Genomic DNA, 13,438 nt, shown 5'->3' on the forward strand with positions numbered 1-13,438 from the left:
CACACACACACACACACAGACAAACAAACTTTAATTTGAACATTGTTGTGAACATGGCCTACCTCCAGTGCATGTACTGACTTGTACCAGAGTGATTCTGTTTGTGCTATACTGTATCAGAAGCTGTTTGTCATAGACAACATGGCTGTTTCCAAAAACACCGGGCTCTAAGTGTGTGGATTACAGCCGTATACATTTGTATAATGCCTGTGATAATGGGATAAAGCAGCTTCCGTGGGAGAAATCTGTATGGAGAATGGATTATTCCAAAGCTCTGCCTGTGGGACGTTGAACCCAGGAGTTATCACAAGCAGTCAGCATCTCAAGTGGGTGCATTGCCTCAGACAAGTGTTCTGATGCCGCATTTCATGTCCGCGTTCTATTCTCTGGAGAGAAAACACGAGATGGAGAGGCCGCAGTCATGTGTGTTTTAGTCAGTAATTACCATAGGAACACTCAAAAGAATGAGATGTACTAGTTCCATTTCAAATTTGCATTTGCTTTACATTAGGACTGTGCGCATGGCCTGCATTTATTTATTTATTGTTCTCTTGTCCATGATACAGGAACCCACTGAACTAGTTTGTATGTTTCTCTTGATAGCCATTATAGAGGAAAATTAGCATTTTCATGCATACAAATGCAATTACCAACAATTTATACACATTTCATAGAAACATATCCCCAATTAGAGGGCCATTTCAGGGGACTGATAAGACGAGCAGCCCTCACATTGAACATCAGAGGTCTGGACAGACAGTGCGTCCTGCTTTTCCCCCCTGATCACTATCTCTGTCCACTGCTCCAGCGTGATGAGGAGTTCAGTATGCAGCTTTCACTCATTTCAAGCACAGCTAATTTCACCCTTAATAAGGCTTCTGGTGAAAAACAAATGTTGCTGTGCTGATAGTGATGCTATGATATTAGTGCAACAGCGACTGAATAGTCATGCAGGCCGGAAGTCTTTATTGACTACATCAAAGACAGTTTTTATGTGCCTCGTGTGTATAATAAGGTTGCTAGTGGATGTTTACAAGATTTAATATAATATGAATTGTAAAATTCTATATTTTCTCTAATTCCTTTATTGACTCTAATGGTTTTATGCTGATAAGCTTGTGTGCCCTTCCTCAGTATGTCCTGTTGCCATTTACATGAGGAAGAGAAATCTCAGATGACATCTTCAAATCTGCCCATTCATTAGCCCAAACAGGCTTATCTTCTTATAGACTTTGGCTAAGACCCCATTCTCACTGAGGAATGACTCACCTCCATATTGCCTCACTAACAGCAACAATTACGTCACCCTGTTATTGGCTGTTGTAGCTTATAGAGTTATTTGTGCAAATCCTCTTTTTTACATGATATCCAATGGTCCGCCAGAGGTCTGTGTGCGAGGAAAGACTGAGACAATCAGCTTGTCTGCTTTTAAGGAAACTGGTGGATTCAAGGAGTTCACCTATTATAATATGATAGAGGGAGGAGAAGAAGAAGGTGGTGGAAGGAGAAGATGATGATTAGATTGATAACTAGGATGCTGACATCAGCCGTGTTTAGGTCAACAGTGAAGGAGTCGGAGGACAAACGAGCATAAACTGTTCAAAGGCAAAAGATGACATCTTTGATAAGCAAGGGCCTATCTAGGTTTTTACATTCAGTGCAACAGATCAATGTTTAGGAATAGTATAGTTCCACATTTTGGGAAATATGCTTATTTGTTTTCTTGCTGAGAGTTATATGAGAAGATCGATTCTTCTCTCATATCTGTATATTAATTATGAAGCCACATCCTGGAGATGGTTAGCTTAGCATAAAGACTGAGCCCAAAGGGAAATGGCTAGCCTGGTCCTGGAAGTAAAATCAGCCTACCAGCACCTATAAAGCTCACTTATGAACACTAAAATAACGTAACTAGGTACTTTTACTTTACTAGAGTATTTCAATGTTATGCTACTTTACTTTTTACTCCACTACATTTATTTGACAGCATTAGTTATTAGTTACTTTTGAGATTCAAATTGTTAATACAATGTGAGGTTGGCAGGCAATCAGCAGAAGCTAAAGATTTGTGCTGGACTGGAAAAATAAATAAAATAAATCTCCATAACTTGTTTTTACTTGTAGGTTTTTGTTCAGATTAAACAAATGAGCTATAATGTGTTAATTAGTGAGCTTTAAAGGTGCTGGTAGGCTGATCTTTTTTTTTTAACCTTTGGACAGAGCAGGCTAGCTATTTCCCTGTTTCCACTCTTGGAAACAGGGAAAGCTAAGCTATCCAGCTACTGGATCTACAACTCATCTACCCTCACTGTTGATAATATCAAACTGACCCAACTGCATTTATACATATTCAGAAGTATGAGCAGACAAACTGAAATAAAATTGATGAAATATACTATTACAGATAATCTCTAATCTTCACCATAGCAGAGGTATCCCAGACTGTTACTGCAACTGCGATCTCATGATTCTGCCATTTATTTATTTGGGAGCCATATATACTTGGTAAGGAATGGCACACGATTGTGAACTCAATCACAGCGCGAGGGGATGTCAGTGCACAGGGCGCTCCCCGTGAATCACACACTGAAAGGCTATCACCCAAACCTCCAAGGTCCACTGCCAACTCATCAGTCATCGCGGACCAGACCAGGCCACAGACTGATCAGCCATGCACATGCTCTGGTCACTGGGGACACTCACCAACATAGCCTCTCCTTCCCTCTCCCCTACATCCATACCAATATCCATACTCTCTGCTGAAATCATAGCATAACATATTCCAAGGTCTGAGTGTGACTTTGCCTCTCAAAATTCTGTCACTCTGCCTAGATTGTATACAAAACTGAAGGCCGCAGATGCTGGTTTCGTCACACTGGCTGCTCCTTCTGAATGGATTTTCAGACTTTTATTTATAGCTGTAATGTTTTTAGGTAGCGGTTATAGACTACTTCTGTTTTTGTTTAGTTTTTTTAGATCAATTTTTTATTTTTATATTTTTGAACAGACAAACACAATTGAACAAGAACAAAAACCCTCTCCCACCCCCCACCCTCTCCGGTCTCGAGGAAAACAAAAACAGGCAAATAAGCAAAAACGGAGATCACACCTTGCCTAGTCACTCTCCTCTAATTCTTGTGATGCTGAGGTCATTAGGACTGATACTTGTGCTGCTGCGTTTTTCCATAGATCTATAGTTGATGATTTGGCTTTGTTAATCCTTGCTGTAGAGAGCTCAAGCATAACTATGTCTAGATACAAAGCGAGTGGAGGGGAGCCAGTGTTGAGCTATCATTTTCTTGGTTGCGGTTGAGCCAGCTAGCCAGACTTTCTTCTGTGTCCAAAGCAGGTGTAATTTAGAGTCATCATTAAGTAACAAGACAATCGGGTCAGTAGGAATTCGACATCCTATCACATCAGATATTATTGATGTTGTTTTTTTTCCAGAACTCATGCACCTGTTCACACTCCCAGACCATGTGCTCTAATAAAACTGTTGAATCATTCTGGCCAGGCTTCAGGGATGTTTCCCCACAAAATAAGAAATATATACTTGTTGCTATCCTTTCCCTTTATTTTAAATAATAAAAAAGGTTGGTATTGTACGTATTGCATATCCCATGTTAGCATTAGGTTCTAATACTCATTACACACCAGACGGACGAAAAATGTTAGCGTGCTAACATTTAACATGTTCTGACAGCATTAATCTCAAAGAAATGATGTCATTATTTCAAGGAGTATGTCATGAACTGCAGAATTGGAAAGCTTTACCTGTGGGTGGCGCTAGATGAAAAGTCACGAGATCACCAAAGTCATTAGGATTCATCCTCGGGGGAAGCAGATGTCTGCACCAACTTTCAGAGCAATCCATCCAGTTGTCGAGATCTTAGACCAGCAGACTGATGTTCCCTACATACTGTAGCAAAAAAACACATTTTTAAACCGCGTTTGTCGGACATGATGTGGGCGATGAGGTACGAAGAAAACATGCATAAATGAGTGACAAGAGCTGTGTGGGACATGAGGGATAATACAAATTTGCATGATTACATGGACAGATGAGTGATTTACCTGCGCTCATGTCTGACAGCCATTTCAGATGAAGGACATATGAGTGGCATCTGATCCTGTATTCTTTAACTGTAGCTTCTGAACGAAGCACGCATCACATCCTATAATTGATGGATGACTGCATGTAGGTGCAGGATACAGGGAATGATGTTTATCTTGCAGATTTTACCACTGGGACACGAGCTGCATTATGATATGCGCAATGAGGTTGATCCGACGTTTGACACAAGAAAACTTTGTCATTCAAAACACTTTACTTTAAAAGTATTATCTGCCTAGTTCACTTGCTCTCTGGATGTGCATCTCTGCCATGCACATCTCTCACACTTGGCACACTCATGTCTACCCTAAGCCACATTAGAAAAAGATATGACAGTTTCACACACACATAGCGTTATCCTTTGCCTCACTCCGATTCACCTGTGGCCAGGCAATCTTCCTCAAGTAAGCACAATAATAAGTAATTACCATAATGTTTGAATATAAAAAGGGAAGAAAAAAACTTTGAATGAAAGCAGGAGTTGTAGGGAGGGGAATGGAGGGGAGGAGAAATATTTGATTAATCTTCTTAACACGTTTCATGTGCAGATTCTTTGAGTTAATTTCAAGGACCATGCCTAAAGGAGATTACCTCCCCATGCTCCTGCACATTTGCTCATGAGTGATTTTGTTTATTCATGTTTTATATTATAATGCTTCTCCTGCCGTCTGCAGCCACAGAACCAACGGCAAAAATGCAATTTATTTCCCGCTCTGCACACGATGTAGACAGCTGATAATGTCACCAGGAAATATGAAGACTGCTGGGACGGGACCAAACAGCCTACTATTTATGTATGGAATATAAATAAAATATTTTGTGTGGGTTCTCTTAACCCACACATACACCCGAACAGACACAATCACCCTCTAAAAAGTTCCTCTGGTTAGTGTCATTTAATTTGTTTGTACCAACAGGGCACTGTGTGTGTATTTCTGTATTTGTGATTCAGATCTGCATATCTGTCATCTGTCAGTAGATGCATCTACGATAACATGGATCATTACGGAGAGTCATATTAAAGGTCAAAGATGCGTTCAAGTTCTCAGAGGTTGCAGATTATGCTTCTGCTCAGTCGCCAATCACACTTATCATCAACAGCTTATGGTAAGATCATCACATCCAGTGTATGCGCCTCCCTCATATGAAAACCCATCTAGAGCATGTTGTCATGACATATATGACACAGCCCCTTCATATTTCATTGGCGCGACTCTGTTATGAACATGCATCAAAGTCTCTTTCATCACTCCTGCTAATATGGATTTATCTGTTCCGCTGGCAGTGATGGGACGGCTGACGTAACTGTTTACAGTGACTCGTTTGCCCCCTCCCGATGAGGACGACGATGATGATGATGATGGCCGACGCTCTCTGCCCAGTAGAAAGCCCGGATGGCAGGATTTATGGCCCACGGTGCCCATCCTCAACAAAACGCATTGTCTCTCTGGGTAGATCGTTCAGCCTGTCCTTGCTTTATTGATCTCACTCCTCGCAAGTTCACAACTTCCGCGTTCCTGGTGCATCACTTGACAGGAGAGAGATTTAGTGAAGGGATGAGGTCAGATGGAGGGAGAGGAAGAGGGAGGGTGAAGTGAAGGAGAGTGAGTCAAAGGGAATGAAAGAACAGAGAAGGGGGGGTGGGAGTAAAGATGGCCAAGTAAGGGAAAAGGATAAGGAAAGGAGAGGGAGTCAGATGGAAAGAGTGATGAAGAAGGAGAGAGTTGCTTCCTCTGGGAGGATGTGACTCTAGGCCAGGTCAGAGAAGATGATACTTGTGAGTGTGTAGAGGCCTGTTGAATTAGCTCCTGGTACAGTGGAAATCCACTAGTAAACACATCCAGCAGCTCTCAAAGGTGTCTCCATCAATGTCAGCACTCTCGATTTGCAGGGCACAGTATACACTCATATCTCTAAGTGTTTGACTCACTGAGGTAGTCAGTAAACGGCCATATTACTGGACAGTAAAAACAAACATCACTGACTGCAGCGTTTGTTCCGTCATCTTTGCACCTGCTGATTTCGCTTTTAGCGCTTTTAAGACCACAGAGACGCCACCCTAAGCTTCTTTGCCACGTACAAGACGTGTGCAAACGTGTTGACAGGCATATCACTGTACTCTAAGGTGACATGGCTCAACCATTCATCTCTCTGTGATCATTTGGTTGTAGTAGTCTTTCAAATCCCCTTTCAGACGTAACTTTGAATGACCTCCTCCCCTCTCTTGTCTTTTCGAGAGCTTTGGCCTTTTCCCCCCAGAGTCCACAAGATTACATTAGAGACAGCAACTCTGTAATGTTCACAAAGCCCACAGGGAGTGTGAAGAAGGCAAGGGAGGGAACTTACATAAGGCTGGGCCCAACTCTCAACCCACCAGCCCTAAGGGAGGGCAAAGCTAAGGCTCTATAATGTTTATGTCAACCCTTGTACAGCCTAATTGGCTTGGCAATCATGGGCTATGAACTGTGTGTGTGTGTGTGTGTGTGTGTGTGTGTGTGTGTGTGTGTGTGTGTGTGTGTGTGTGTGTGTGTGTGTGTGTGTGTGAGTGTGAGTGAGTAGGTGGGTGGGTCTTCATGTTTTTGTAGTACACGTATTCTCTGTGTGTTTATATAATGCATTGTACATTTGTTCCCTGTATGTGTACACTAGTCATTGTTAATGACGATGTCTGGTGCCTCATTCACCAATTCGCTGTCGGAACATTCATTAGCGGTGCATAGGGAGCTGCTGCAGCGTAACCCCTTATCTTTTGAACTCAGACACTGTGATAAGGATTTCAGAATTACTTCTCTGCCATCTGAAAATGCAGACAGGCTTCCAAGTGGAGCCAGAGAGAGAGAGAGAGAAAAGTGAATCGGCATGCTATTCTTTTCAAAGGAAGTAATAAAAAAAAAGTTTCAAAAAAAGTTTGGGATATCTTATTGAAGTAGTGAACAGGAAAATTAAATGTAATGCAGATGTTTGCTGTGCTATCAGCATAGAGAGCCTTTGATAATAAGAGTTTGTATTCGTTTACTGAAGTCGGTGAATGCAGAGTACACACAAGAGCAGCACACATGGGAGAGGAGCAGAGAGATTTGGGCTGCGTGATCCAAAAATGAAATGGGTCATCAAATTACCCCTGCGATTGTGTGTACCTGCCCAATTATGATTGATCTTTGCAAGAGAAAACAAAGTGTTGTGTTTTATTTGCATGTTAAAAGATGCTCTCTTTCTCTCCCTCTCTCTCTCCCAGCACTATAATTATCTCAAATGTGAAATGCTATTTAGGTACTCATAATTTATTTCTATGTGGGGAGGACACAATAGACAAGCGTGCAACGCTCTGCCAAGCCCCAGATTTTTTTTTTGGTTAATTGAAAATCTCATTTGCATGAGGAGAAAATCAAACACTCATTTCCATACATGAGATTATAAAAAGATAACTGCTAGTGTTTGTTGTTCCATATTTGATCTGAGCATTTCCACCTAATTGCTAAATGCTGCAAATAGGGCTAGAGTGTAACCTCCAAAGTAATGTTCACAAGGCGACTGGATGTTATGTTTTGGTTCAAATGCCTCACTGTTTTCTATCTGCTTTTCAAAGTTTGTATGTGCAATCAGGCGAATGTGTAGGTTTGTCAGAGCCCCTTTTGATTCCATATCAGAAACACAGAAAATGCATAGCTGCATAGCTGGGCATCTGCCAACTTCGTAAACAGCAATGCCAGCCCAGCTGGATGTTGTGCATGCATAGAGCGGACTGTAGCAGTCAGAGCCAGTGATCTTCTATGATTTGTGTGTGAGAGATCAGAGGTGTCCTGTTTCACCCCTTACAAACAACCCCATGTATTCAAACTAACTTGTTCTCTCTCTCTCACTAACACACACACACACACACATACACACACACACACACACACACACACACACACACACACACACACACACACACACACACACCCCTATTCCAGGCGGACACCATTACAGACCCGACCTCAGCCTCTGTTCCCTACATGAAGCTCATTAATGCAGCCTCCGACATGGGCGGACACCAGGAGATTTCTAACCCCTCCCCTCCTCTCCTCTTCCTCCCTCCCTCCCTCCCCTCTCTTTCTTCCTTTCCCACCCAAAAACATGATTAATGGGATTTATTTTGCGGTCTGAACCCCATGTAAAAACTGGCCTGAGCGTTGCTGGGCACGACTTAGTGCAGCGCTGACACATTTCTGTCTCGCACATTATGAATCAGTGGGGGGTAATTCTGGAGGAGACTTTAACAGTGAAGTAAGCTGTTGTCCAATGAATTTTTTTATTTTATTTTAATATGGTCTGTGGGGAGTTGCTGTTGATCAAGCATGTTGCACAATTACTCCGAGACTGGAAAAGTGGTCTTCTTATTTCATATCTGATTTATTTTGTTTGTCTCTACATGTTAGTTGCGGTCTTTCTCCTCCATACAATAAATCTGTCTTGAGTGTTTACAGTTTATAATTTATTTCTGCCTGGAATACTAGTTAGCACCTCAAAAGTCATGTAGGAAGTTGTAAACATTCAGGTCTTTGCTGATAATAATGAGGTTACAATATTTATGGATTGCTTGTAGAGGATACAGAAACCTAAACCATGTGGTTTTCTCACCCAGGTGATGATGTCGTGAAAGGGCTATGTTGTCTTTCCCCCCCTCCTGAGGTAAATAATGTCGCTGGGATGTTTTGCATGGATTCATACTGTTTTATCACTTTACGTTTTTTTTATTTAAAGCTAAATCCCAGTTAGGGCTGGGTAAAAAATCGATTTGATTTAAAAATCGAGTTGGTAGGTCAAATCGATTCATATTTTCAATTTTCTCCCCCTCTTCAGTAGTAGTCAGGCAATTACCCTCTACATAGCTACGGATATGCTGCCAGTTTACTCTGTTGAGAAGAAAGGGTTTAACAACATGCTGAAAGTTTTGGACGCTCGATTTACAGTACCGCAAGTATTTCTCTGACGTTGCTCTTCCTCAGCTGTATAACAACACTCAGCAAAATATAATAAGCAAGTTGAAGGGAATTGACTTTTACGCAGCCACTACTGACCTGTGGTCAAGCCGAACCATGCAGCCTTACATGTGTCTTACGGTTCATTATACAGTATAAATAATTTGGATGTATCTTTGTTGCACACTGCACAGTGACTTTTCAGTTAGAGAAAGGGTTTGCCTTTGCAATTTTGTTTATGTTGATGCACTTTAATTAAATACAATAAATATATATTTTCAAAATATATTTACAGTTCTCAGTTATTTTGTTTTAAATGGAAGGGGGGGGGGGAAATCGAATTGTAAATCGAGTTTTTTATAAAAAAATCGCCCAGCTCTAATCCCAGCATGAATGACTTTATTCGTAAACACATCTGCATTGACTGTACGCAAGCACGCCACCACAGCTGCTCATGTGGCGACCTCTATTCAATAGCTGGGAAAGGACAACTGTCAAATTAAATGACATAAGGTATATTTTATTTCTCAGTGCGTCTGACCTAAGCATTTTGCCTCAGAAATATGTGCTATGTATTTTCATCTAGGGCTCCAGCGCAGGTAATTGAAAAGCATTGCTCTGTGTAGCGTATGCACTCAGACATGCGATGAGGCCACCATTACGGTTCAGCATGGCCTGGAGGGATGAGGGAATAGAGGGATGGAAGGGCTGCATGCCATTATAGAAATTTTAGATTAACTAGGACCCTCACACTCCTCTCAATGTCAATGGGTAAACTGGAGATACCTGCAAATATGGCAAAACCACAAATATACTGGGTTTTAATGGCCAAATGCAGTGTTTCTGATTTCTATTATTGTTATTATAACTATTATTATTGTTGTTGTTTTTACAGTATAGGTTAACAATTTAATCTTTGTCCACTGGCTCAAATGGAAGTACATGACCTGAAATCTTCCCCTTAAATGACACATGATTTTTTCATCTCCCCTTTTTTTTTTTTTTCTTTCTTATGGCCTTCACGGAGAGTGTGCAGTAAATGGGGAGGGAGCGTGAATGCTCAGTGCCTCATGTAATAAGCATATAATTAAACTCCTCTGACAATTACATCATGCATTATCAGCCTAAGCCAGATCCATTACTCTCTCGATCAATGGCTTGGCCACAATAGGCCTCCTACTCTGACCACACCAGGGACTGGCGGCCAGGCAGCTGCAGGCTTCTTTGCTGTATTGCAGGACCAGTAAGTGCTGTTAGTGACATCCAACACCAAGGGTTTGAATGGGGAGAGGGAGGAGGGCTGGCTACTTAATGCAAGGTAAGGGGAAGAAGGAAATGGGAATTAGTCCTGATGAGGACAGCAAAGAGGTGGTGCAGCTACTTGCTGAGGCTCTAGAGTGTAATGATGAGTCATGGAAGAGTGAATTAGAGCGTGGTCCTTTTTCCTCTGCAGCATCGGAGATTGCTATCTCTAATAATGAAATCCTTAAAGATTACTGAGGTCGAGCAAAGGCTAGTCCGGTGCTGAGTTGCATAATGATTATGAATTAAACATCAGAGGAAGTTCCAGCCAAGCATGCAAGCTTCACAGAGATACATTTAAACGCTGGGTACATCAACAATTCAGACATAGAATATTTTAAAGTTGGCTCTTTCATAAAGTCTTCTGTAAAGAATGTGCAAGTAATAATTCCAGGGTGAAAGAAAGGGAATAAAGTTGCGCCATGGCCTCAAAGTCAGGCCAAGTCAAGCACTTTCCCATAACAGATCATCAACTATTATCACATGTTTAATGGCAACATTGGCAGGAAGAACTCAGGAGAGCGACCACATGCATGCCATCTGCCAATGTGATGTGAGAAGGGCATGAGATTATAATTTTGATCAGTCTGCCAAATCCCTTCTGCCTGTCAGAGGGGTCTGAGAGGAGCAACCACAGGCCCTGCGAATAGATTAAATCAGACCAACCTCTTTCTGGCTCCATCTGCTTTCCCCTTCTTTCCTTTCTCACTCTTTCACGTGCTGCCTCTCACCCTAACCTCTATTCATCTATTCCCCTACTCAACCATCCATTTCATCTTTTTTTTTTCTTCCACCTATACTCTCCTGCTCCTTTTCACCAAAATTATTACATTATACATCCAGGGAACATCCATTAGCTCGGAACATGTTCTTTCTTCTCCTTCGTCTTCTCTTCCTCTCTTTCCAGGAATTGGCTAAGGCAATGTTATTTCAGATTATACAGTTGTTAAAGCTCATTTTAAGCTAACAACGGGACATCAAAAGCGGTGAACCCTGAACAGAGGGAGAGGAGGAGGTGTTGATGGAGTTTCTGGGCAGGTGAGAAATGGAGAGGGGCTGTGAAGAAAAGAACTGATCAGATGGAAGGGGGAGATTAGAGAGGGAATTATTAATGGGGCCAGGGCCCTTTGGAGCAGGAGATTTGTTTGGAGGAGGATGCAAAACTGCATGCGAGCTTATCGGGGAAAAAAAGGGGGGGAAAATGATTTTTTTTTTTTTATCCTTTAGCACAATGTGAAATAGGAAGATATGAGGATCTGGACATAATGTAGTGTTGTTACTCTTTCCTGGAAATCGTTTTAATCAAAAAAATATAATATGAGGACCCATGAGATAAAAAAGTAGACTAAACTTATAAATGCAATGCCTTGATAACTTGCATTGTGCAGCCGGCTAGAAACAGACTGGAACAAACCCACCCCATACCCACTGCCCTTTTCTGGAATATATGCTGCTTTTTTTACTCTGTATGCTTTCCAGGAGCAAGCAGGTCACCCCAAAGGGAGCTTGAGTGATTGATGCCCTGGTGTCGTGCTGATTGACTTCATGGTTGCATACCCTGGAAGAAGAGATGAGGTACGGATGAGGTACACTGCAGTGGGGCAATCACAGCCACCTAGGACATACTTTATTTCTAGGGCCCTCTCCCCACGGATCGCTCCTCCATCCACCCACACACCTTGCAGGTCGAGTAGGCTAAAGGCAGGGCGGTTTTCGGCGTCAAATGTGACCCCTGTATGAAAACACTTGTTTTGCTTTTGTGTTTGATGGGGAATTTAGGGGTCAGTTGCTCTTGAACCATGCTCTCCCTGGAGGTCAATGTGACCATTGCGTTCTGACATGGAAGGGTTGCAGACTGGGGAGTTGCCTGTGGAGTCTGTCATTCAGTTTGTATGTGGATTTAAGGGTGGTATACAGTGTATTCAGTAACACCACCGGCTTTCTCATTCTACTTGATTTGTACTGTAATCTTTGGAGATTACTTGCTTGAAAAGGCATTTTAAGTTTGAAACCTTCTAACCAAATATATTATATGTATGTACACTTGAGAAATAAATGTACTAGAGCTGTATCCTAAACAAAGTGCCCTATGCACTGCACAGGCCTAGTACTGTATTTATATTGGGGTTTCACTTGATGAGAAACAGATGGAGTGTGTCAAAGATAAAAGGGAAGGAAGTATGAAGTATGACTAAGGTTATAATGATGGGGAGCCAAGACCTAGGAGACCAAATGCACATTTCTTTTTCTCTCTCTCTCTCTCTCTCTCTCTCTCTCTCTCTCTCTCTCTCCCTCTCTCCCTCCTGCTCTTTGTTTTGCATTTGCTGATTTTTCACTGGCTGGTCTCTGGATGTTTGCCTATTTAGACTCAGACCAGATTCACACCAGATCAATCTGTGGTACTGCAGAAGAATAACTCCCCTCCAGCAGTTATTGGTCCGTGTGGTGGAGATGGGGGAAAAAGCTGTAGGAAGGGAAATCTTAAGTGGCCAAGTGTCGGCTGGCAGTGAAACCAGACTAATATCAAGCTCATTGCTCACTTCTTCAGCCAGTATCGATCTACCATAATGTATGTTTAGCTGATCCTGGTCTGAACTCCTTTCAGTAAACAGGCTGCAGTCAATACTGTCACACCACGTTTGACTAACACCTCCACGCCAAGCCAACAACCAGCGCCTCACTGACTTGCATGTCAAATGAAGCGAGTTAGAATAGAGCTTGCCTGGAAAACCAGCCAACAGCTACTTAAAACCACCCGGCATTAAACTACACCAGAATGGTGGTGGTGGTGCTAATGGGTAACAGAGTCCCAAACTGACATGTAGCAGTGTTGTTTGTGTCATCTCCAAGAGCCAGCCCCCCATGTGCACCTGCTGCTGGTGGGGTACATTATGGATTTCTCTAATGGCTTTTAGAGTTTTAATAGCAGGGCTTTGCATGGAGCGGGTAATGAATAACTAGATGTCGTCCCTGTGCCTAACGAGGGTGCCCACTGTTTCTCAGAGACACAAGGAAGTGTTAAGCATGGCGGGCAGCTCCTGGAATCTGTCTTTATTTATTA

The sequence above is a fragment of the Perca fluviatilis genome, chromosome 20, assembly GCF_010015445.1.
Source record: "Perca fluviatilis chromosome 20, GENO_Pfluv_1.0, whole genome shotgun sequence".
NCBI classification, from domain to species: Eukaryota; Metazoa; Chordata; class Actinopteri; order Perciformes; family Percidae; genus Perca; species Perca fluviatilis.